This window comes from Microtus ochrogaster, chromosome 5, assembly GCF_000317375.1.
Source record: "Microtus ochrogaster isolate Prairie Vole_2 chromosome 5, MicOch1.0, whole genome shotgun sequence".
In the NCBI taxonomy this organism is placed as follows: domain Eukaryota; kingdom Metazoa; phylum Chordata; class Mammalia; order Rodentia; family Cricetidae; genus Microtus; species Microtus ochrogaster.
In genome coordinates, this window is record NC_022012.1 from 24003839 (window position 1) to 24031054 (window position 27216).

The following is a 27216-nucleotide window of genomic DNA, read 5'->3' on the forward strand; positions in this document are numbered from 1 at the left end:
CTCATGGTAAAATATAAGATAGTAGAAACGGGTTAATTTAAGATATGAGTTAGCCAAAATTATGCTTTAAGCTATTGACAAAACAGTATTGCAAATAATATAGTTTCTGTGTGATTATTTTGTATCTGGGCTACTGGGAACAAACAAGTAGCTTCCTACACAGTGGAACATGCCTTAATACCAGCACTGGGGAGGAGGCAGAGGCTGGTGGATCTCTGTGAGTTCAAGAACAGCCTGGTCTACAGAATGAGTTCCAGGATAGCTAAAGCTCTGTCTCAAAAAACAAACAAACAGATAAGAAAAGAGAGAGAGAGAGACAGAGAGAGAGAGAGAGAGAGAGAGAGAGAGAGAGAGAGTGAGAGAGAGAGAGAGAGAAACCTTATGTTGCTGTCTGATATTCCTATGGTGCAACTAAGGATGGGGACAGACGCTGACCACTCTGTTCACCACCATTTGTGTATTAATGCAGAAAAAAACCCGATTAAACTTCAAATAAAGAGTTGGGCTGGATACCACTAATTCCGTGCTCCCCCTTCTACACACATCCACTTCTGAGGATTCCAGGATTGAGTTCCCAGAGATGCCTTCAGGGGGAAAAGAAAGAATGAGAAGAGAAAGAAAGACTCATCTTTTGGACCCCTGAACTCACAAATCAACCCTGGGAGAAGCTCATCTAATTATTCTTTAGAAAAGCAGGTGAGGGCTGGAGTGTTGGCTCAGTTGGCCTCATGCTTGCCTGGCATGCAGGAAGCCCTGCACTCAGTTATAATACCACATAAACCAGGCACAGTGCCACATGCTTATAACCCCAGCAATCAGAAGATTGGGCAGAAGAATCAGAAGTTCAAAGCCATCCTCAGACACATATCAAGTTGAGTTTTAGACCAGCCTAAGATATATAAAATCCTGACCAAAGGGAGGGAGGGAAAATGAGATATAATATTTATCCAACACTGCTTTAAGATACCCAAAGGCATGAATCCTGATTTCTGTCCATTTAGTCTCTATTGAAGACATCATGGGTTATTTATTGACGCTACTGAAGGAAGACAAATCATACAAAAAATATACCTATAATGCAAGATATTTGGAACACATTGCATCTGAGATATCCCTGAAAAAATTGTGAAAAAAATATTGGTTTACTTAGTTATTTTGATCAGGTATCTATGGAAACAGCCATTTGTCCTTAAGCCAGACCAGCAATTACTCACTTAACAGCACAGAATCCACATAAGCTGAGCATGGCAACTACACATATTTGCTCCTTGCATCTCATACAGGAACCAGAGAAGGCAGAAAGGATAAGGGAAATAAACACACAGAGGAAAGAGGGCCTGCCACACAGTAGGACCCTATGCCTACAGCGAGAAGCAGGAAATCCAAAGCCAAAGGGAGACTTCATTCACTTGCCACCAATTCTGAATGAACCCCATGAAGTGCCCCCCCTTGGTGCGGCAGTGCAGGAAAATGTCCTATTAATAGCATGCCTCAGCTGCGTTATGGGTTAAATGGGTTAACTGGGCTTTTGTTGGACGGCCTTGTAACATAGTAACCATTTATAACATAATTGCTATGGGAAACTGTGTTCTGAATTCCAACGACTCAGCTTGAAAACCGACTTGTGAAACACAGGCCACGTGCTCAACAGAGCACCCTGTATCCCCAGAGAAACAGCAAAGGGATTTAAAAAAAGAGTCCCCTAAGCCTCTGAGGGTGCCGGTGCCCCTACAGGGCACTTTCTGCGTGGATGATTAGAAACGTGGAACTTCTCTGGTCCTCAGTTAGTGGCAGGAGAGAAGACATGGCTCCAACTATTTCATCTGGAGTGTAAGCACCACCAGGGCAGGAACCATGCCCCCTTCATCACCTCGGCTCCTCTAGCTCCCCATAAATATTTGGTGAGGAAAGGAATGGAAGAATAATTGCCTACCTCCCGGCACTGTGAGTGGAATCGAATGGGATAATGCACGTGGAAACAATTCAAGAAGCTGGGAAATAGAATACAAATGAGAGACATGATAATTATAACCTATTGTTACAGACAGAATGTCACCTTCTGTGCGTTCCATGTAAATGAGGATGTTTGTGTTAGTGTTAATTCGAATGGCTGAGCCAATATCTAGAATTCTGAGTAGTACAGATGGGCCGTGCCACCTAGGCTAGCAGCAGGGGATGAAAACGGAGGGAGGGGCGCCTAATGAGAAAGTAAGGAGAGAAGTTAGAAATAATAGGGCTGGCGGGAAAATGGGCTCGTTAGAGCAAAAGCCTACAGGTAGGAGAATTCAGACCCAGGCATTGGTTAAGGAGTTTCATGCACCAGGCTTAGAGCTAACACCAGAGCCAGGGCAGAATCACAGAGAAGTTACCCCAAAGAGTCTGGCTCTTATTTTATAAATTTACAAATGAAAATAAAACAAGACATACAAAAAGAGAGAAGGAAACCGGTACTTGCATAACTGAGTAGGGGAAACTTGCAAAGGGCATTGCTAAGACACAGGATTTGGCACATCAGCCTGTGTTAAAAGCAGAATGAAGTTGAGCCCAGCCAGATCCTGGCCCTCACTTGTGAGCATGCATGCTGTTTCATCTCCCGGAAACCGCTCTGGTGACTGAGCCATCAAAGGTATACTTGCTGATGATAGCCAGGTGCACAACCAAGGAACGCACGGGAAACTTAAAACAGGAGGGGAGGAGCGGCTTCTGGTGCCTGGCCCACAGTACGGTGGCCATCTTGTCCGTGTGACATGTGACTCAGGGGCCCATGGTTTGGTCTCACCTGTGTTTTCGGAGTGGAGTGTCTGTGAGCTGTCACTCAGCAGCGCACACCTTGTCTGTGACACAGTGAACCAGAAGCTGCTTCCTGACCACACACAAAAGAGTCAAGGGTGTGTGGAAGAGGAGTAGACTTTCCCATCAAGCTGCTTTCCTGTGTATGACAAAAGCCTGTGGCTACTTCCAGTGGTGTCTCCTGAAGCCATCCTAGCCTGTCTTATTAAGACAGACAGACACCTCAACTTAAGGATTTGATGCCCCCACTCTGGAAGCCAATCCTGTCATGCAGTCTAAATTGTTCCTGCATATGCTTCTTTGGGAATCACTTGAAAAGTCTGGAAATGAGATGGGGAAAGGTTCTTCTTCATCCTTAAATAAATATGTATCAGAGAAAGGGACAGAGCCAATCATAAAAGGAATTCTTTCAGGCCCCTTCTCCTCTTCTGAGTCACGGGTACCAAGTTAAACTATAATGCAGGTAATGCTGGGGTACGTTTTCAGGAAGGGTGTCACCTTGCTTCATGAACATGGGTTCAAAAAACTGAGGGTTTAGTCCTAGCAGTATCAGAATACCTCCTGAATTAATTACCTGTGCATCTGTTGGGTGATAGGAAACAGGACTCGCTTTTCTGATACATAGGATCGTCGAGCAAATGAAGAGAGATAATATATGTCAAAGCACTTGGAGAAATTAAAAACACACTCCAGAAATAAAACATTGATTAACAGGGACCTGTTCAATCAGAAGATGCTTTCTCTGTCTCGCCTATTTGTTTTAAAATACATAAATACACACGGTTATCAGTGGGACCAGTGCATTTCGTCTATCTCTTTGGGAAAATGGCAGTGCGTTTGGAGCAAGTTGTCCGTATTTTCTAGAAAAAAACTTCACATAACCCATATGCAATTCTTCCCTGTGACTATTTCTCCAACCAGAAAGTGGGTAGAAAGGGGGCTCTTCTTCTTTTTTTCAGCTTTCCCACAGTGATACATACAATAATTCAAAAGAAATCTGTAGATTAGGCTGGGTATTCACAGGAAGTTTTCTGTGTATAATCTCCCCGAATCTTTTCTCATTCCTCTGCCTAAACACCTGATGCAGCCAAACTGGCCAAACGATCAGGAGGAAGTCATGGACTCCGGGGCTGTAACTCTGTAAGTTCATTATGAGTGAATTATGGTTTTGAACCAGACTTGGCTTCCAAGGCGCATCCTAAAATAATGTCCCTGACACCAGCGGAAAACGATTTCTACAATTCTCACCTTGAACCCATGTACAACTCCTACCTCGTTTGTTACTTGTTTCCCCGATAGGTGACTCTATCTGGCCCTGTCATTTTGCCTTTAATTATCCCCAACGTTTAAAGGCTCGTGCTCACGGCAGAGGAAGATGCAGAGGGCCAAATTGCTTCAGTGAGTGATTAAACACTCCAATGGAAGCAGGGAATGTCATGAACCACGGGCAGAGAGCCCTGTTGCTCCTGATCTTCATGTTTGCTGAAGACATCCCAGGCTCAAGCATGGTTAGAAGCAGAGAGAACAAGCCTACTGTGTGCTGGCCCTGAAATGATGCTCAGCGTGGAATGACTAAATGGATCCTTATAAATGCGAAGCCATCGGTTCTACTGTGGGACACAAATTCTGAATCAGAAGCAGCTCTGTAATAGAAATGAATGGAGTCTCACCTCCCTAGAGAGTCTGACTAATTCATCCTGGGCTAGGCTATTACGTCTGCATTTTGAAACCATCAATTGATGACACCTAGGCAGTGTAAGCGCTGCCAATATTAGGAGCAGCTAATATTACTGGAGATTTGTTGCTTGCTAGGCATCTGTATAAGGCCCAACATTGTTGTTTCTGTTTGTATTTTCTTGCTTTCTGAAGAGGAAGCCACACCTTGGAAAAGTCAGGGACTTGCCACAGACAATGCACTTTGGACCTGTCAGAGCAAAGGTGCTTGCCTTTTCCCCCCAGGACCCTGAATCTGAACTCTTATCCATATTTTATCATCTGTAGCAGAATCCAAAGCTGGAAAAATTAAATCAAAATGTTTATGTTAGGGGAGATTTTCTTGTTTTCTCTCCTGAGGCACTAGTGCCGCCGTCAGCAGACTGACCGGCATTATTATTATCATTATTAATGAATTCTTCCGCTGAAACCAGAAGCCAGGTTTGGGGAGCATAAATTCCAGAGGCAAGAGCCAGGGGAAATGTGCACAGTAATCGTTCCAGTCAAGAGGATGGTGGTCCGCAGGGAAATGCACATTTTCTTCAATCCCCCAGGGTGGCGGCTGGAAAGCCACTGCGCAACACATAATTAAGATAAAACTTAACCTTGGGCCCTCTACCACCTTTATAAATCTCTTTCTGTAGCTCAGCCTGCTAGGGACCCTTGTGCAGCAATACTTATAAATACACTCAGCTCCCAAGGACTCCGTGGAGCTGCTGGAGACACCCTGCCCTGCCCCCACACAATCAATATTATCACACTGTTAAAAGATGGCCATAATACCTCAGATCCTTAAAGTGCCTTTGAGCCTAAAAATGTTCAAAGTACTTTCATATTGGTTCTGTCATTCTATCTTCTTAACATCTGAAGATGGAAGAGGACTTTGGGGGGGCAGCAGCTTTCATTCCTTAATCCCACCTCCCACATTCTTGAAATTTTTGCTCCTTTCCCTCAAGGCAGAGGCTCAGGAGGAGATGACCTTGACTTCCATCAAAGGTCCTTTGTGGTCTTTTTTTTCAGTATGGCTGTTTGGACTGGCATGGCTATCTCTGGGTTCTATGAGTATTTTCATTGTCTCCCCTGGAAACATTAGAGGCCCAAAGTAGAGCACACTAGTCCTCCTCCATGCACAAGCCTTCCCCGCAATGTCTCCTCCCGCATTTAGGCAAACGAAGTTTCTCTCGTGGTACCGTGATGACTTAAGCTGACTTTTCAAAAACAAACGATTTGCAGGTAAAGCCTTGACCTCACCCACCATGCTTGTGAGTATGCTCTCAGCAGAGCAAGGAACCCAACTCAAGTATTCGAAAGAGTACAGATTTGGATGTTCAGAGGAGGAGACAGAAACCTCTCCAGAGAAAACACAGAGAGTGCTACATCAACACAGAAAAGGCACAGCCATCAGAGAGGACCGGGAGTTGAAAGCATACGTAGAGAGCAGGCTGAGAAGACCAAGTGTGGGTGTCAGTGCTTTGATGAGCTTTGAACAAGGTCACAGTCTCAGGAGCACGAAGTACAGGCCCAACCATGGAATGCTCCATGGAGCAATAGGTTAAGACAATGGAAGAGAAAGCAGTGCTGAGGGCAACCTTAGGCCAACACAAGAAGACAGTGGATATGCCAATGCTGTTCCTACAGGTGCTCCACGAACAAGTGTCCAGGGCTCTCCCTCTGCTCACTGTGGAGCCTGGCTTGGGCATTGGCTAAGGAAGAGAGGAGAGAGGAGGCAATAAGACTGTGGGGGCTGTGGCTCCCTGAGTACACACTAGAACTGGAACAGTGGTTGGATATCATATGCCATTGTTTCTAATCTTGTCTATTGTCACAAGCATGGAAACCTAGAGCCTGGCCTGAGCCTGCTGCAGGAGGCAGCCAGACACATCTAGGTAATTCAGCTGGAGGACCACAGAGAGAGTATGAGCAAACTCTGGGAATTTTACACTAATATTCTGAGACTCAGACCTAGACCTGTGGGATCTCAGAGGAGGATGTGTGTGGCCTTAAGAACTGGCCACTGTGTTTTCCGTCCAGGTGAGAAGACTATGTGGTCTCCCCCAAACTCTGCTTTTAGGAAAGTTGTCGCTTAGGTTGGCTAGAGCTAATGTAATCTAGAGAAGAGTAGGTGTAGCAGACAAGACTTACTAAGCTTCTGTAGTAGGAGCTGGCAACAAAGACTCAGGCGGAGACTTTAAATATACTCTGAAAGGGAGTAAACACAGAAAAATGAACAAACAGAAAACAAATTATTTCTGTAATCAGTGGCAGTACATGCATCAGTGCGCTCATGTGTGAATGAGCTGGCAAGCCAGCCAGACTAGAAGTTGAGTGTTATGATGCATAAGTGTTCCTTCGGCTCATGGCCCATGCAGCAACTCCCAAGGAGAGATTTGGTTATCAAGCCTAGGATTAGCAACTGGGCTGGGCAATGTGGAGAGTTTGTGAATTGAGATGATATTCAATTGTCAGTTGAGGTACTCAAGTGAATGGTCACCCTCTCATGCCCTGAACAGCTTTTTATTTTCCTTTTGGCATCAGTGGTTGATCTGTCAAGAATGCAGGCGACTCTCATGTCATTGTGACAGGAGGTCCTGGGCTATGCCAAGGTACTTGGTCCTATGCCTACAACCCCAGGTGAGGTTGGGGTCGTAGGCACCTCACACTTTGACAGGTCTCACTTTGACACGTGGATTGCCCTTGTAAATTGCTGCCAATTATAATGGGCATAGCAAGCACTTTCACTGTGATGCAAGATCCAAGGGACCAAATGGAACTCAACACTGCCGATTTTTTAACAAGTAGAGGGAGGAGATACAGGACACAGCTGCCAGGTGCCGGAGTGTGATTGCCTAAGACAATAATCCCATCTCTCTGGCTTCCTGCAATTGGCAATGTGGAAGAATCAATCCTAAACAGAGACTGGACTCAGCCATGCAATATGCATAACCTCAGAGTTTTTTTTTTTTCATTGAGATCTGTTTTGAAGTTAAGTCCACCAGAGGCCTTGGGCTTCACAGGCTTCATATGAAGTCTTGGAACATGCTCATGACTGTATTCAGATAATCCCGAAACAGGGAGGAAGGTGGGGACATGCTGGAGCTTACAGGGTAACGGGCAATTATTCACGGAACTCTGACTCACAACAGGCCAGGACGGAGGGTCACTGGCAACCAGAGAGACTCATCTCACTGTGATTCAATTAGGGCACCACATTGCTGTGCTGTCTCCACCGGCTGTCATTCTGGCCTTACCTGCTGGGCTCAGTGCCTGGCTCAGGCCCTCTGTGATGGCTTGGCTCCACCTCAGCTTCTGGTCTGGGAACCTGTGTTCTCTAAACACCTGCTTCCCGGGCTCTGGCACATGGATGTGTATAGTACATCTCAGAGGAATGTGACCCAAGGTCCTGAAGATACTGTGCAAGATCCTGTGATTTAAAGCTCAGAATGTCATGCTTCATAACTTATTTTCCTGGGCACCCTTTCCCTGATCCTACTAACAGCTCCCGGGTGGTCTTAGACTCTGACTGATCTATTTTCACCTTGGAGAGCTGGCATGCCTGGCACATTAGATTTCTTATAATACTGTATTAGTACATTGGAAACAGATATCGATGGGTATGTCAAATCATGACAACTCCTTTCTATGCCAATGGCTCATAAGTCCTTTCAGAACATCAGTGTAGTGTTGAGAACACTTGTTTGTTTCCGGCTGCTCAGCCCTGAAATAATCACACAGAATCCATATTATTTGCAATACTGTTTGGCCAATAGCTTAAGGGTATTTCTGGCTAACTCATATCTTAAATTAACCCATCTCTATTCATCTATGTATCCCCAGGAGAGTGTGTCTTACCTGGTAAAGTTCTGGTGTCTTTCTCTGGTGGGGGCTGCATGGCTTCTCCTCACTTCACCTTCTTTCTCCCAGCATTCAGTTTAGTTTTCCTTGCCTACCTCTGTTGTGCCCTGCACAGGCCTAAGACAGTTTCTTTATTAAACAATGGTATTCACAGAATACAGAGGGGAATCCCACATCACATCAGAAAGCACAGACTCCTAAAGAGAGTTCTCACAGCTTAGTAGACTATAGATCTTCCATCTGCCACCTCCTATAACAACCATCCGGGAGGGCCCAGTGGATTTCAAGTATGTTACAAACTTCACTGCAAGGCCAGACATGTGGGTGAGCATGAAAGAGGAGTACCAATTCTTCAAATTGCAGGGACTCTTGGAACTTTAAACAGATTAGTTAACTGATTAAATTTCTTCTTTGACAATTATATGCACACTTACACAGGTATGTCAATATATTGAATTACTTAATTTTTGTCATTTGATAACCCATTACTCTCTTCCATATCCCCTGCCTCTCCCATTGGAACTTTCTTTTTTCCCAAAAAGTCCCTGTCCTGCTTTGATGTATTTTTTCTTGATTATTATTATTTTCATCATCGTCATCACCATTATTACTATTGCATGAGCACAAGAGGGGGTAATTGCTGAAACACGGGGAACATATCAATGCTTACACTGCTGAAGAAAATGACCCTTGCTTCCATAATGCCCATTTACTATTCACAGCCCCAGTGAGGAATGGCACTCACAAGTCCCTCCCCCATTGCCACATGAAATGGTGGTGGTCCAGTCTTGTACAGGTCTTAGGCAGGTAGCCACAGCTGTAGTGAGATCACAAGTGCAGTGGTCAGGCTGTGTCCAGAAGACTCGAATTTGAAGCATTCTTCTTCCCTAACATTTGCCTTGTCCATTCTCCTGTTTCATGAGCCTGAAAGATGGTAATGCCCTACTTAGGGTCAAGCGTTCCTTGGAAACTTATTCTTCATGCTTTGACCCAAGCACTTCTATAAAGGTCTCAGGACAATAAAACAAAGCACTAATCATCAAATGAAAACAACAGCAACAGAGTAAATTGTATAGATTGGAGAAGGAAGGCTAAAGCAACTAGATGCTTGGAAGTTAGTAAGCACTGCTGTGTTGCAAATCAGTGTGAGTTGGAATTGGATTTCAAGCAGGCTCCGTCTGATTCCCAGGCTGTTCTGTGATGGCTTGGAACAGGGAGGCAGTACTGGCAAATGGCTGATTTTCCCCCATCCACACAGCCAGGGAACAACACAGGCAGTGCTGCTTTGCTGGACCAAGGGCAGGTTTCACTTTGTCCTGCAGCAGAAAGAAGGACAGGACAGTAAGGCAGCATGCACAGCAGGAAGCTGGCAGCAGCCCAGTTGCCATGGAGACGAGAACATGAAGCAAGTGTGAGGTTTGGGATTAGAGGTTTGGGATTAGCCGGGGAGACTGGCAGAGGATGAGGACCCATCCCACCCTACAGCTGAAAGTATGCCTTCTTTCCTGGAGTGGGAACATACAACATAATTCTTGTCACTTTTGGGCTTTGATGTTGTGGTGACCTGCCCTGTCTGCACCTGTCATCTCCTTAGGAAACCCTTACTCTTCATTGTATGGCTGCTGTCCTGTTATGATATCCTATGTTATATTTGGATTAATGTCCTGCAGATGAGCATCATCTGTTCCCACATGCTCCATGCTACTTGAAGCATAAGGCAGAAATGATATCCCAGACCGGCTCCTCTCTAGAGTCAGGAATTTGCTTTAGTCTCCTTTTTAACACCTCTGAGCCTCTATTTCCTTATCTGTAGGGAAAAAATTAAAATGCTTCCCTGGTACATAAATGATCCTGAATTTGATCTCCAGTACTTTAAGACAAAACAAAAACAAAAAGGGAAGCAAGATACTGGCAAGCTGACCCTCTTTACTCCACTGTTGGGAAGGCAGGGCAAGACACTGTCTCTAAAGAACCAGGAAATGCTGACATTACTTAGGCTTGTGAATATATCCTGCCTCCCTGGGAAGTGTGTCCGTTTCTTGAAAACCAGGTCCAGTTCTTCCTTTTGACTGCTGGGTCTAGTTATGTGAACACTGTTTACTTGCAAGTACACATGAGAACTGGCCCTGTTGACGCTTCTTGTGTATGTTGATAAGAAGAAAAGCCCCGCCCTAGGGTGTGATGTACTTGATGAGCATCTATTCAAGTTCTGTGCCTGCGAGAGGAGGCAAAGGGCCACCAAAGTCAGGGAAGGAAACCAGAGAATGTACAGACATTCAAGGACAGAATGGGATGAGGCAAATTGAGTATTTAGAGTAAGCCATAGGTGAATGGAGAATCTGTACTATGGACCCTGGACAATCTTCCAATCATAAGCAATTCTGTGCCTCACATTAAAATCACCCTAAAGTAAAGCTTTCCTTCTGAAACAGCCTGACCTTGAGGAGGAAGTGCACCCCGTCCCCCCCCCCCGACATCCTCCTTGAAGATCCACATAGGCCATGGGGAATGAAACAAGCTGGATTCAAAGTCACAGAGTTGATTCTGAGTCACAATTCTTCAACTTGAAAGTTAAGACCAACGATACTGGCTACCAATATTATTTTTCATCACACCTGCTATGATGCTCTGTTCCAGTAATCCTGGTGATCAAATCAAAGGTTGTCTGTGTACAGTGCACTCATTCCACAAGGAGCTCAAGTTTAGGAATAAGGAATCTGAGCATTAAGTACACCCCCAATCTATCAGTTTAACCAGTTTTTCTGTTCTGAGGTATCCATTCTTAAACTCAATATCAAGACAGGCTCTATAGCTTGTCTTCTTCTTAGCCAAGTCTTGAGTCCTCTGTGTTCTGCTTCCCTGGATTTAGGAGAGTGGAGGTACTGTTTCTGGCCAAAAGAAACAAACCCCGGAATATCGAACTGCAAAGGGAAAGAGGGAATGAGCAGAATATATTTTCTATGTCCCTTCTATCTCATTTTCACCATAATCCACCTTGTTTCTTTTAGTTCAAGGTCCATGGACTCTTCCACACTTCCATGGAAGAGTTTGTCTCGGCAGAGTCAGTTAAGTCATCCTGAGAACTAGATTCCCAGCAACCCCCTTGGTGATCCACCAGTGACTGGTACTAGAGTGAGTCTCTCCCTATAGTCTTCCTCCTCCTCCTCTTCTTCGTCTTCTTCCTTCTCCTCCGCCTCCTCCTTCTCCCCCTCCTTCTCCTCCTCTTCCTCCTCCTTGCAACGAGTTGGTAGGATTTATAGGGCTGTCCCAGCAACACGCCATCTCAGTAAGTGCAGAATGGCAGTTGTAAAAAATCCCATTTGCCAGGGTATTAGAATCCCATTAGCACTCCCAATGGAGAAATAACCCCAGCCCTTTAGAAGGAATTAAAGCTATGTGGGCACCAGCATTTGGAGTGTTAGGGACCTCTCCCCAGTTTGGCAGATCCCACCAGCACACATAAAGCTGCAGGCACCAGATGTCCTTGGTCCATAAACCCCTTGAGAGAGACTTGAAAATGATGTATAGGAGGGTCTCTAGTGCCAGAAACAGCTCCAGAATAATCACCGGGAATCACTGATAGACTTTGCTGGTTTACCTCTCTCAGAGAATGAATCATTTTTTTGGAAAAATCAGGTTTAATCCAAGACTGTCTTACAGCCTCTTGTGGCCCTTCTTCCCCTTCTCTCATTCTAACACCGTTGTCCAAGTTCTAACTGACATCAGACAGCAACACGACAAACACAACATGCATGTGGTTGTCAAAACAGAAAAGCAAAGGTTCTCATGAAACTGTTCTGGTTGGGGTGTTTTCAACTTGACACAAACTAGGATCATATGGGAAGAGGGAACCTCAACTGGAAAATGCTTCCATCAGTTTGGACAGTGGGCAAGTCTATGGGGACAATTTTCTTAATGACTGGTGTGGGAGAGTTCAGCCCACTATGGATGCTGCCACCTCTGGGCAGGAGGTTCTGGATTGTGTAGGAAAGGGAGCTGAGGTAGCTGTGGAACAAAAGCCAGAACATAGTGTTCCTCCATGGCCTCTGCTTCAGTTTCTGCCTCCAGGTTCCTGACTTGAGTTTCCTCCTGATGTCCATCAATGATGCACTGTGATCGGGACATGGAAGTCAGATAAACTCTTTCCTTTCCTAGCTGCTTTGGGTCATGGTGTCCGTCACAGCTCTTTCTAGTCAGCTAAGGGAGAAACCCAGCCAAATCACTCTCAATAAAAAGGAAACAGGCTCAGAGAGCTGAAGCAACTTGCACAAGAATACACAGTAATTAAAACGAAACCTCCCTCTTCCTGGTCTAGTATTTTTACCACTGCCCTCTCAGCTTGCTTTTGACTTTCTGAACTATGAGCACTTCTGAGGTTATGGTTTCTGAATGCACCCAACAGCATTCATCTCTGTCCAGGGAGGAGGGAAAAGAATTCCAAGCCTAGAGCTCAGGCTTGGCCATGATAGACTTGTGGTCTAAAATGCATTAAAATTATTTAATGGGTTTAAATACCAGTTTCTTAATCTGTAAATGAGGGTCAGCAACAGCAGTATGCTGCTTGTAGTGTCTTGGGGATCTTGCTAAACACCACTTCTGATGCCGAGGAGGTGAAAATGGAGACCGAGAGTCAGCGTCTTTAACAAGCTTCACGTGACATCGATGCTGATGTCTGGGGACCACACCGTGCTGATCAAGGTCATTAAGTCATGTAAAAGATGAAAGACAATGAAGCGTACATGGTTCTTAGCATGGTGAGAGTGGTTATTCAGTAAACTGTAGCAGTTAGCATCACGTGTTGAGCTGGAGCCTATGTTCTACAGACTCAAGGGCATCCCTAAAGACCAATCCAGGTACGCAGAACTTCTTGCCAGCTAACCCTCAGGCCACACATGTAGCACAGGTGAAATGATTCTGGTTTCTCGTCTGTGAAAGAGCACAAGACTCCGGAAACCAGCAACTTCCCTACGGTCAAATGGGAGCTCAGGGTAAGGAACTGAAGTGATGTTCCTTCCACAGCACTAAGGTCACAGCACTGAGGTCAGTGTTGTGCCCTGCCTTCAAGTTTGTCACCTTCGCCTCCTGCCCAGAGATGACATTACAGTCCAAGGTGGACCGGTACTGGAAATGCTTCCAAAGGAGGAGAGAAGTCCACACTAGTCAGGAGAAGGGGTGCTGAAGGGCACATTGCGATAGGAGGAGCGGAAGAGGGCGGATGGCTGATGGGTGCTCAGAGGCAGGAAATTTACAGATCAATAAATAGACAGAGATCCAGCCAGTTTGATGGCTGACAGACGTGTGGGGGTGTGCCGCCACACAGATGGTTAGGAGTGAGTAGGGAGGGAGAGCTGGGAAAGCCATCAATCTGGGTCACAGCAGCAAGGCTCAGAGACAGACCAAGAAGAGCACATACGATCAGGCAAGACCGTTTGTGCGTCAGAGAACCTGGTGCCACGTGAGGTGGGTGGTATAGTGGGATTCCGCTGTTTTCAGTGTCTCTCAGGTTTCTACTAAGGAAGTCATCTGGAAACGTCATTGTTCCCAACCCTGAGTGCTTTAGGAGGACTAAGGTGATAGGCCTCAGGTCCTGCTGGCTATGGCAGAAGGAGGCAGCCAAGAACCACCCAAATGAAGGGCATCTTGGTGGGGAAGAAGGCATTCATGTTTGCCCCTTGGCACTTGAGCCCACAGAATCCGTATGCTGGTGTCAGAAGTAGACAAGGGGAGCCGAACAGGGTAGATATTTCTCACCAGGGGTAGGAAACTTTGACCCTGCTGAGGCCTGGTGTCAATCTGAAGTCCTCTAGAATTCCTATAGTTGGCCAACATTTTATTAAGCACCTCTGCTGTGCCAGGCCCTAATGCATATCAAAATGAATGAGAAAGTCCAAGACCTTGCTCTGTGAAGATGTGTTCTAGTGGGAAGACAGACAGACGACACCAGCAGAAAACACTGGAAGGTATCAGGGCAGTTGACAAGTGATGCAGAAGAGAACGGAGCTGGGGGTGGGTGAAGGACAGTCAGGTCTAGGGCAAGATATTTGCAGCAGTTTGTGGCCCATCTGGCTGCTGACTGTCGGCACGCTCTCTGTCTTCCTTTCAGGGAGCATGACACCCTGCATGTTCTTCCTTCCCTCTGTGATGCTTACTGGCTTCTACTATCCTTTCTTCCTCCTAGGAGTGTAGGGCTTCCTTCCTTCCTTTTTCTCTCCCATCCTCATCTCCTTGGGCTGCTGTAGCAAACCATGTTGATGAACAGGGTAGTGTAAATGACATGTGTTGGCTTCTCACTATTCTGAAGGAAGGAAAATACAAAACCAAGTCCAAAATGTTTCTCCTCCTCCCATGCTCAAGTTCAAGAGCTTTCTCCAAATGTGTGAGCCATCCTTTTCTACAGCCTGGGACCTTCTTCATGCAGCTACTTATCCAACCGTCTCCTTTCCATCTGTCTAGAAGTTATTTCCCCAGAAAGGCCTTCACGGATCAATCCACCAACAGTTACCGCCTCTGCCTTCAGTCACCTGAATCCACTTCCAGCCTTTAGCATCTCACAGCACTTCCTCCTGCCTACTGGGGTCCCAGCGTGGGTCCCAGTTATTCAAAGCAGGCCAGGAAAGTCAGACAGCTTGAATTCCACGCAGATCTGCACAACTTACGAACTGGGGGGTCTTAGGCAAGTGGTTTCTTAAGTTTCTGAGCCTCCACAACTTCATCTCTAACATAAGGGTGATCATAATAATGATGATAAATTCCTGCCTAGTAGTGTTGTTGTGAGACTCAGAGATGAGGAAAAAGAAACACAAGGACCAGGACTTCCTGGGCTGTATTTGCTCAATAAATATTAGATCCTAATGATTCCAGAGATCATTGGCGCCACCAAAATACCCGACCTGTGCAAAGAAAGAAAAATGCGTGGAGCACTCTGAGTGGGAACCTGAGTCATTGAAGTTTCTGGGAGCTTGTGCTCCCTCTGAACTACACAACAGTAAGAGGGGAACCGAGCCGCAGGAGTGAACTAAACTCTGTTTGGAGTAAGGGGACTGTGGCGCCCGTGATCACAATCGCTGTGCTAGGATGGAAAAGCGCATCGTGTCCGTGCCTGAAGCTCAAGATGTCACCTCTGCACAAGGAGCAGGGCTGGAGTACAGAGGAGCCACCCTTAGCCTTGCAGCCTTACCAGGGAAATCCACTACAACTGTCAGGACCAGCCACACCCGTCACATCTGCCCCTTGATGTGCACGCATCATTCAGGAGCTTCATCTGCAGTGATGCAGCTTCTCAAAGAGGCCTAATGATTCACAAAATAATAAAAGATACCGTAAGGGAAACCGATGCACAGCTGATATTGTGCCATGAGTGAGAAGATGGAGTGGGTGTGGGGCAGAAAAGTGGGAGGGACCCAGGCGGGATTTGGGGCTCAGAGGAATTATTTACAGTGATATACAGAAAAGCATTACATTCTAAAATAGTAGAGAAGGCCTGTATGGCTGATGGATTGCTAGCAGTAGTGTGTGTGTGTGCATGTGAATGTGTTGCAATGTGGCTGGAGGGGCATAGAAGAAAGATAGGATTTTAAATTTTCTGTCACAAAGAACAAGGCAGGCCAGTTTAAAGCCTAAAGCAGAGAACAATATGCTCGGTTTTTGTCCGATAAGAGGACATCGCTATGTAGTGTGACATGGACAGTGGTTTCAGAAAAAGCCGAACTGATGTGTGGATGTTGCTCTGGATGAAGCAGCTGCCGTCCGTGGCCGAGTAAGAGTGACGTAAAGGTGACTGGAGGTGGAGAGCAGGTGCCTGCGTGAGCAAGCCCTCCTTGACCATGTCAAGTGATTGTTCCTAAGTCCATGCTAAAGATGAGGAAACTGACCCTCCGGGTAGATGAGTGCCCAGCAATACAGCTGTTATGTGGCAAACAGCATCTGGATCCACATCCCTGGGCCTCAGGAACACTTATCTCTAACATCACTCACTCCAGGAATAATGTGTACACTCATCAAGTCTCTGTCCCCTATTTCCCTGTGGTACTGTAGACACTGCTTACTGTCACAATGTTCCACCCCACAGGAGCCCAAATAAATATTTGGTCTCTTTCTATACCTCACCTGGACTACAGAATGTGCAAGGCCAGTTTGGTCTACAGAGCGAGTTTCAGGATGGACTCCAAAGCTACAGAGAAAAGACTGGAGGGGAGGGATTCTTGAACAAATGATGCTGGCTCCCCAAATACCAGCAGTAATGCGAACCCCCTGCCACCTTTCATGTGCCTGGGTCCCATCTCCTGCCTGTAGCTTACAATGGCAAGGCGGGACAATGCAGAAGCTTGAATCCTCCAACCAACCAGCAGGTGCCTCCACCAGAGCAAGAGAGCATCAAGGAGATGAAATGAGGAAACCCAGTGAGTGGCCAGCCCCCACCTTGCAACCCAGGCCCTGGCTTCCCCCAACCCCCAGTCCCTTCCAACAGAGTTCCCTTTCAGGCTCTGCTCAGCCTAGAGGCCACAACTCCAGAATAGGAATGAGTGCTCATGTATATTCAGATGCAAGGATGGGAAAACAGGCTGGGAGAAATTAGCATTTTTAATGAAACAAGACCACAGAGAAAGAGCCGATGTAATGGGCGATCATTTGCTTTGGAGTTTTGGGAGAAAAAGGAGGGAAAGGTCACAGGCCTGGGTGCTGGTCAGAGTCATCTGCAGGACTCGGAAGAAACTAAGTCATCTTAATAAAATCAAGGACAGCAGAAGTACTAAAGTAACCATACAAATTATTCGCTATTATTTCAGAAACCCCCAACCATTCGTCAAGAGGCTCGGTGGTCATCAGCTCCATTTTACAGAGGGGGGAAGCTAGAAGTCACCTCACCATGGCAGAGGATGTGGGTCAGCCCGACATCAGAGCCCCACATGCCTGACCTCTGCTCAGAGCTACCTCCGTGTACAAGCACTTTCGAACACAGCCATATCATTCATGCAGGCATCGCTCCCGCTCCTCGCAAGAGCCCCTTGCAAACAGTGATCTACAGTGTTGATGCATAGGTGATTTGGCAAAGGAAGTGCTGTTTACGAGAGCATCCCGGGGGCAGAGCTTCCCTCTCCAGATCTTGGTGTGAAGCAACACCTCCCAACCCAGTCTTCTAGCCTCGCGCATTCCTGTTGGAGAGAACCCTGAAGCTGTGAAGCCCATCCAGACGCCCACGGGAGCCAGCAGGAGGAAGCCGGATACAGGAGCAGTCCTGAGCTCCTCGGAGGTGCTCAGACTGGCTGACTGTTGCTGGTGGAAGCCTTGGAGAGCCTCCTGTGCTTGTCCTCGGGTTGCTGTCATTAGTCCAGTATCTGGGCTAATCATGTCATTATCACCCGGTTTTCATGTGCAGGGTGGGAGTGGGGGGCTCTGTCTCAGTAGGTGCGACAGCCCGCATGCCTGCATCTGCCCTGCAGCCACATACCGGTTTGGGTTTCTTGTCAGGCGCTAATGGTTTTATTGAATGCATTATTGAACTGAAACAAACTAAATGCTCTCAAATGAGCCGATGAAGATGCTGGTCCCTTCATGAAGAGGGTTTTACTCCTCTTTACTTACTGGGTGGCAGGCTCTCAGGAGCCCCAAAGGAGTGAGATGGGTGTACATATAGACGTGAGGTGGGGATGTGGTGACCCCTTAACTTTGGCCTTCCTGAGGGAGTCTGGCCTGACAGGTCTTCACTCCCTTCTACTGTCTGCTGTGAGGCCTCTCAGTTCTATCATGGGGTGTTTCATTTTTTTTTTTCTGAACAAAATGGCGAGAAATGCAGGAAGGAAAGGCTGAATTTGCAGAAGGTAAGGCATCGCCGTGTCACCAGGGGGTCCCTCTCCTCTGGAGCCCAGCCTGCTGCCCACAAACACTAGCTTCCAGGTAAGGGAGTCATTAATCTATTCCCTAGCAACCTTAAAACTCTGAACAGGAAAAGACTCCCAAATCATTCCCCACCCAAGCCCTACACAGGTCACTGCACCCTTGTATGGACAGCTGAACGGGATGGACAGACAGATAACAGAGTCACCATTCACTCCCTTCTATCACAGTCTACTTTGCATCCCAAGGAGAGCAGCCAAAACCCTCTCGCGCTTGCTTCTTCACCGAGATTGGAAGAAAAATCAGATATCCTGCATTACTTTCTCAAATTCTTAGCATCTCTTTTGATAAAAACACCTCTCTTGCCCTCCAGCATTTTGTTTTGCTAGAATACTGTCCTGGGAATGGAGTCAAAGGCATCTTTGTGTGCAATCGCTGAAGCCGTTTGTTGATGGGCAAGGGGGGCTGGAAAAGCCTTACTGCTCACTCTAACCTAGGGCCTTCACTGAGTCTGGAGAAGGGCCTGCTCCCGAAGCTGAAACAGCACTCCAGGCCTTGAATGGTTGCCTGGGCCCTAGGGGGCTGGTCCCTGTGCACCCCCAACCCTTGCCAGCCTCCTTTTCATGCCAGATTTTTCTGGCTGTGCTCCTAGGCTTCAGCGCATGATCCCAATGCTTGAGCCAAGGAAAGGAGGCAAATGCATTCCCAAATCCTCATCACTGAGGCCCAGAGGGGCCACGTGGAAGGCAGGTCAAGGAAGCACTATGGGAAGAGGAAGTGCCCAACCCTGAGTTCTGAATCACCTGACCGCTAAACCCCAGAGCACAGTAATGGCTCCCAATCAGTGTGATTGCAATCAGCTCGAAGCCTCCTGCATTCAACATAGGAGGCTAAAACATGCAATCTGCAAAATGCATGTCAAAATCAACAACAACAACAACAACAGCAGGGGAGGGGGCAGAGTGGGAACATAAGAGAAGTAACCCATGCTGCTTTCAGACGGGTCAGCTGTCTCTGACAGAAGGTTGGCACAGGGGCTATGTGACCCAAGAACCTGAGGAAGGGATTGATGACATGAGCAGAGCCCAGGAGCCGAGCCGAGCCGAGGCCAACAACAGTCCACCAATCAGTCTCTTTTAATACTAATTTTCCCTCATGTTTTTTAATTTAATTCTCAGCTTCCTTCAAATACCAGTCAATGAACCGTCCAAATTTCCTCCAAATACCCTTGAAAATGTTGAATTATGCAATTAAGGATGGTGTAATACAATAATATGGGAAGAAATGTTGTCATACATATTTTAATGAGGCACACAGGCTTGGGAGGGAGAGGGGGAGGAAGAAAGCCAATTCCAGCGCTGTCTTGACCCAGCTCCTGGTGACAGCTTCATCGTCTTCATTGTTCAGACCCTGCCATGCACACAAACCATAAATGAGCCTTCTGAGTGGACAGAACCCCGCAGTGCAGCTGCAGAGCCGGGCCGAGCCCGCTTGGTAAATACGGAAAGGAGATCGGTTGGTAGAATGCCACTCTTTTTATTTAAACGCATCATCCATCCACTCATCTATTCATTCATCAAAAAGAGAAAAAAAAATCTTTCCAGACTCATGCCTCCAGCCTTTGAGTGACAGGTCCTCCACTGGCTTGAGAGTGCTCCATTTGTTGTTGCTGTCTTCTTTGCTTCCCATCAAATCATCGTCTCAAACACCCCACGCAAGAAACAGAACCCTAGCCTGGCGTCCTAGTTTTATCTCTGAAGGTCCCAACAAATGGAAAGGATTGATCAGTGTGCAAACGAGTCACCCTAAAGGTTAGTTAGCTGCAGTTCTGGGATGACGTATCATACCCACTGGCCATCCGCCGGAACCTCGGCTGGCAACCTTGTGCATGGTATATCGAGAGTCCGCACCCGGCAGTGTCATCTTTCACACTTGAATGTCTCATCAGTCACCTGTTCACCCTTCCCCAGCCCCTTCCCTGTATCCTTGCGGCTCCTTTCAGCAGTTTGAGGAACATTAACTTAATGAACTTCAGGGAAAGCTAATTTTCCAGCTTACATATGGCTGCCAAGGAAGCTAGACCTGAGCCATCTAGGTCATTTTAAAGCTGGAAATATATAGAAAACAGAGCTTTCTTCCCCCATTTAAATATTTTACGTATGATTTTATGATTTTAGAAACATAGATTTTTTTTCTTGTTTCCCTATGTGCATTACTTCCTCCTAGACCAAATGCCACACATCTAAAGATTGCACCTTTTTTTTTTCAGCCAGTATCTAGGCAGATTTGTGGGTGAATATGATCAAGATACACTGTATACATGTAGGAAATTGTCAAAGAATAAACATTAGATATTCTAAAGTTTTAAGAAAGCAACTATATTTATTGAACGCTAGCGTCTTCCAAAATAAGATTTACACTGTGGTGTTCAGAACCCCACCATCTGGCCCCTTTGTTCTTTAGTTGGATGTTCAGACATTCCAGGCTTTAATCACATGGGTGGGTTTACTGTTCCTTGAACTCACCACCCTGCACTTTCAAGTGCTAAAATGTTGGCCCATCTTCTGTCCCCTGGCCTCTCAAAGGACATGTTCTGTTCAGGACTGGACAAGTAAGCTGAGGCTGCATTAGCTCGTGTGAAAATTATTGTGATTGGAGAATCTGGAGTCAGAGACTCCAGAGCTCAAGTGCAACCTGCACACTTGTCTCCAAGAGCCACGTATTCCCCTGTGGTCACATTTGGAGAATAATAACCACTGTTTAGAAAGCTAGGGAAAGAAGACTGTTAACATTGTGTATAAACACATATTAGAAACCAGAAAACCTGAAATTTATTAATCCACAGTGTGGTGTAATGAAAAGCATACAGGAGCTGGCTTTTGATTCTAATACTGCCACTTACTAGCTGGGTGATCATGAATAAGTCACTTTGCAATTTTAGATTTCAATTAATCACGCATCATATGAGAGGCACAGCAGCTGTCCTGCCAATTTCTCGGGGCTGTAAGGATGGGCAACGAGATGCTGTATGTAAAACTGCTTGACAAACTGCGCAGCGGTAAAGGAATACAAAGGTGTCAAGTGAAGTGAGCAGCTTCAGGGTTGCAGATTAGCTCAAGGAAACCTGCTAACGCCAGACTGAGTGACCTGGGGCAAGTTCCTGGACCTTTTGATACATATTGTCTCTGTTTACTAAATAGATATGACCAGGGAAATGGTACCATGAAGTTAGTAGACAGGCTAGATAAACCAAGGGCTATAAAGTATTCAAAATAGTGCTTGCCATGATAGTTAAACAAGTACGTTAGGCTATTATTGTTGGAGTTAGGCTAAGCAGTATTGATCTTCTTCCTTTATCCCCACAGCCTGCTCAGAGCTATGTTTCACAGCTTAAAAGATAATGTCCCCATCACTGCCTTTATAACACTGTATTTCATTATTTATTATTATTACTATTATTAATCTTTACTTTTCTTATCCTCCATCTTGTCTTATTTTATCTCAGCACCATCTGGTCCTTTGTTCTCCCTAAAAATCCAACCGAAACAGGTCGTTTTATAATGAGCACAATTCCTTCATGGTAGAGATAGCACCAACTCCAAGATTCTATTAGTTAAGATTTTCATATTGCCTTTGGGAGGAAAGTTTCTTATGTGGGAATAAAAGTATTCCGGATACATCAGGGCTTGGTTCTTCAGCAGTTTCAGGGTTGTGTTAAGGGAAGAATGTCCAGGAGCTATGGAGAGGACTGTTCATAACGAGACTACCACACAGCATGAGGATCTGAGTTCAGATCCAGAACCCACAGAAAAGCCAGGTGTACTAGCAAGCTTGTGAGAATTTACCTGAAACATAGGTGGGAGAGCTATGGAGGAAGACAGCTAATGTCAACATCTGGCCTTCCTATGTGTGCACACATGCACACACGCGCGTGCGCACGCACACACACATATCCTCATGTACTCGTTTATAACCACGTGAGCACATGCTGTATGCATACAATATATACCACATGCACATACACATCACTGCCACACAATGTGCAATTGCAAATGTAAGAGGAACTATGAATGTGTTGCTTATTTAAAGCAGAAATCAAAGTGATAATTTTTTGTTTTGTTTCAAGACAGGGTTTCTTGGTGTAGCATTCACTGTCCTAGAACTTGTTCTGTAGACCAGGCTGACCTCGAACTCACAGAGATCTCCCTGCCCCTGCCTCCCTAGGGCTGGGATTAAAGGCGTGCATTACCACTGCCTGACCAAAGTGATCAATGTTTTAAAACAGAAGAATAGCCACACTAACGGAATTTCCAACATAGTGGCATCTTGTTATGAAGGGCTCCCCAGTGCATTTTCCTATGGTCTTAGCTATGTACATCTTACCCTGTCTTCACATGCCAATAATTTCATATTAGCATTTCCTACAGCAAGAGCAGAGAAGCGATTCAGTATCTCCTCCAGCACAGCTGATTGATTTTTTTTAAATTGATAGTTCCAGATAGTTTCTTTCAGCTCCCCAAATCATGACTGGTAATGTCATGGAAATTGTTAGGATTTTGTTCTGGAAAATCAGCCATTGAGACTCTTTATTTGTATGCCAGAATGTTTGGAAGAATGTCCCTCAGACAAGCTTTTAGATCTTTATATTCAAATCCTTTCCTTTCCTCCCCTCTCCGTACACACACAGTGCTGGGAAGGGACTCATTTTCATTGCTGTGTGGCTTACTGGAGATACCAGTGTCTGTAGTACAGTCTGCAATTTCTAGAACTCATTTCTACATCAGACACCTGGCAAGAGTTTAATGTGCATGAATGTGACCTCAAGTCAAGAAGGTGCATCTGAATAAACCCAAACTCAATAAATTCCCAACTAAAATACTCTTAGTTGGATCCCTAAAGTGTTTGTGGTCACTCAAATGCCACATGAAGTATGATAAATATTGCATCAGACTAAAAGAAACCTTGACTTATTTGAAACATCTTTGAACACAGTCTAAAAACAATGACCAGGTGAATATTATCTAAGTTCCTCTTCCAAACTCTTGTATTTGGCCACTACATATAAGGGACTTTTTTTTTCCTGATACTTATTATTGCCTAAAAAATTGTCACCAAACCTAATGGATCAAGGCATCCTCTGACACCAAGCCTCAGAGAATCCCACAGGTGAAGGTACCACAGATCCCAACCATCACTGAGGGAGCCAGGGTTGGGTTGTTTCTATTGAACCTGTGCAAATAGCAAAATTCTGAGCAAGCTCAGGAGTTGTGTTGTAAGTCTCTAAGTTTTGGAAAGGTTTCTTATCAAGCAATGGACAGTGGGCTTTGTAATTTGTTTTTGTTTGTTTCTTTTGTGTTTCTGGTTTTGGAAGGGGAGCTGTTGAGGACCTTAGATGTGACAAGGTCAGCCTTATACACTGAGCCAGATCCCAACTCTTCCAAGCACTAAGTAATGAAAACAGTGACAGGCAGTTAAATTTACTTAGACTGTGAGACTACTGTGATAGTAACTTAAGATGGGTGTATTATTGGCTTTGAGATTTTGTGTAAGGCTGGAGCATCAGAGAGGAGAGGTTAGCAGAGACTTGGAGAGTAGGGAGGTAGGGATTTTATACACTAGGCCAGGTACAGTGTTGAGGAAGACAAGAAAAGTGGCTTCTTTTAGCAGTGCATCTCATGGTATTCCAAAGGGGATGGGGACAGAGAGAAATGATCCTCTTCTATTATAATTTAGAGGCGATATAGGCACCCACAAGAGCTTCTCTAAGTGACAGAGAGTCTTAGAGCAGAAGCTATAGAGAAAAAATTAGATCAAGGCCATGACTAGAGGATTCTTGGCTATGATGTCTGGAAGACCTAAGACAGTATTCCTTGGGCCTCTGAACCAGGCTAAAGCACTCCTAGGAACCATATGAACACTAACCTCCAGCAGCTTTCTACCCCCAAGGTAGACAAAGTTAGCTGTGTTCCAGGTCCCCAGAACTTAATGGGTCCCATGACCTTAGCAAAACCGACGCCCTGATGGAGGTACCATTTGGGCCTTGAAACCCAACACATAGGCAGCAACACCTGCCAGAATGAAAACAAAGACCTAATCCATCAATGTCCACAGTTAAGGGAAAGTTCCTAACTGGATTAACCTTGTTTTTTGGCTTCTGTAGTTCCACTCTGGCTAACTGTTCCGGCTAACTGTTCTGGCTAACTGAAGTGCATCAACCCAGGATGTGGTTTTGGAGCTTAAAAACTCAGACCGCAAGAGGCTTGGGATTGTACTCAGGTCTAGAACACCCGTTGAACTCCCCTGCTGGCTAACATGATTTTCCATTGGCTTGACCTTGTATTCTAGTGATCTCCTCTGGTGGGTACCTCATAATTGCAAGTGTTCTGCTGGGTCCGGGGCAAGAAGTAAGCCCCAGGAAGATTGATTGTTAGGGGAAAATGGATGAATGGACCAAATTTCACAGAGAAAAACACATCACTCTAAACTTTGAGCCCTGCCCTCAAATTTCAACTATGGAGTTTATTCCGCTCTGATACTTGCATTAAAACATAAGTATCTAGAGTGGACCATATTTTAAATGAGCTTAATTTATTGATAAAAGCCTAACACTTACTCTATCACTATTACATTAAGATAGAAAACTATAAAACAGATTAAATAAGGTAAAGGGCCCCTTCATTATTAGTGTAGAATCCAGCCCCCTCTGCCAAAGATATAAAATTGTATTTTAGGAAAAACATGCTATTTTCTCATAGATTATAGGACTTTAAGAGATAATTTTATATATATTGTTAATTATGATAAAATTACTGTGTCAGTTTGAACAATTAAAGGAGAAAGAGAAAGGCAGAGAGCCATAATAATTTGCAGAGAATTGTTCTAAAGAGAAAGTCAGCATTTTCAATAAAGCCATGAAAAAGTTCAAGGTGACAAATGCGTTGAGAGTAGCCAAGTCTCTACGTGAAGAGAACAGGCTAAGAAACTCATTTAGCCTCCAGCACAGCCATTTTTGACGAAACCTTGAGGGTGGGGAAGGGGTCAGGGAAAGAATCCAGAAGGCAGAACCTGAAACCCGGAGCTCAAGATAATGGGACTGTTCTCTCAGGCACAATTTAATATTCGTTAGAAAACTTCATTTTCCCTCCCCCCAGGGATGCTGCAATGGCAGCGGATGTCTTCCAGGATGTGAGGACTGATGTGAGCCAGGGGCTGTGATGTTCTCGCGCTCCCCTTTTTGAGTGAAGTCATTCTAGGGTTGATACAAGAACAAGACTATGAGTTGCATGTGGAGATTTAACTTGTAATTTCAGCTCCTGGCCCTTTATCCCAAGTGGCGTCACATCACACCTGTCTTGGTCCAATACAAGACAAGAGGTATTGGACATCAGTTTGATGCCATAATGCAATTAAAGTTTTGAATTTCTTAGGAAGAAAGGAAGTAGTTTCCACATAAAGATGGTTGAACCAAAGGTATATTGTGATGGGTAAGTCAAAACAATGCCCCTAGAACACTTCCTGTGCTTGCTGCTCCTCCATCAAGACGTGAATTCACTATTGCTTCCTCTTGTACTTGGATAACCTGCCACTCTCTATAACAAATAGAATGAGGCGGAATGATGTGTGCCTCTTATAGACCTAGTCCTATAAAGCTTGGTAGCATTTGTTTCTCTGAGAAGAGGACGTCAGGAGCAAGTTCAAGAGACACCACTGAATGATGGCACCCTTGGAAAGAAGAGTGTTGTGTACCGTGGAAGTGAGGGCCGGGGGCATGCGAGTAGTGTGTAGTAGCGAGTCTTGTGTGTTTTAGACTCAGTTGCTTGTCCATTAACAGAATGAAGATGAGAAGAAACGCATGGACAAGCATAGAAATGTAAGAAATAATGAATTTTTTAAGACCCCAGAATTTTGATGGACTCTTACGCAGCAAGATATACTGGAAAAGACCCTAAAGTGTAAATTCTTTCAGCATCATGGTGACCTTATCTCTGGATATAGAATGTTGGAGTAGAAGTGGACTCTTCTACACTGTTGATGTGGCTACTCTCCTTTAGCCCCACCCCTCACAGACCCTGTCTCTCCTCCTCTGCCCATCTGACTACTAAGCAGAATCACTTTCCTCCTTGTATCTCGTCTCCTGGAGTTTGGCAAAGGCCTCACAGGGACAGCATTGACATCCACTGCCTTTTGCTTCTGGACTTCCTGGCAGTGGCCAGGCCTTTCAGGGATCCCAACAGGCAGGTCCCCCTGACTGCCGCAGTTCTTAAGTGGACTCCAGTACGTTCTATCCTCTCTTCCCCATCTTCCTGTCTAGGAATATAGGTGTTAAATGTTTCCTTGATTGGGAAGCAGGTCCCCCTGACTGCTGCAGTTCTTAACTGGACTCCAGTACGTTCTATCCTCTCTTCCCCATCTTCCTGTTTAGGAATATAGGTGTTAAATGTTTCCTTGATTGGGAAGCAGCAACTTCCTTGATTGAGGATACCATCATCTTTTTGGGATTCCCTGCCTAAAATGTCTATAATTGTCTCCTCTTTTTCGTATCCTCACTTGAAACAAATAGAATTCTATTTTTCACTGCTTTTTTCACTGGTATGATCTTCTATGCTTGTCCATAAATTCTGAATCCTACTCAGCACAGAGTTAAGATGCCTATGGAACAGGAAGTCATAGATACTAGATTTCAATCTTCAGTATATAATTTCGTAGTTCAGTAACCTTGAACTAATCAATTAACTCGTTTGAATCATAATGTCTTCAGTTGAAGCTGGAATGAATAATAATCTATTTCACTGGGTTATATTTGGGACATCCAGTATTCACCAGGACCTGAGTCCTGAATATGGAACCTTTTAGGCACACTGATTGAATGCACCAGAAAGCTGAGCTGGGAGCCCTCGTCTTTTTCAGAATAAGATATGAAGGCTATAATGAGACGTTAAAGTAAAGAAACATGAGCCTCGGGCCGGAGAGATGGCTCAGTGGTTAAGAGCATTGCCTGCTCTTTCAAAGGTCCTGAGTTCAATTCCC

The 27216-nt window shown here is 45.3% G+C and overlaps 1 protein-coding gene across 4 annotated transcripts in view; it reads right to left on the reverse strand.

Moving 5' to 3' along the window:
- LOC101998191 (neurotrimin) overlaps nucleotides 1-27216 on the reverse strand; it is a 980868-nt gene that overhangs the window by 839928 nt on the left and 113724 nt on the right. The gene's annotated exons all lie outside the window — the stretch shown is intronic.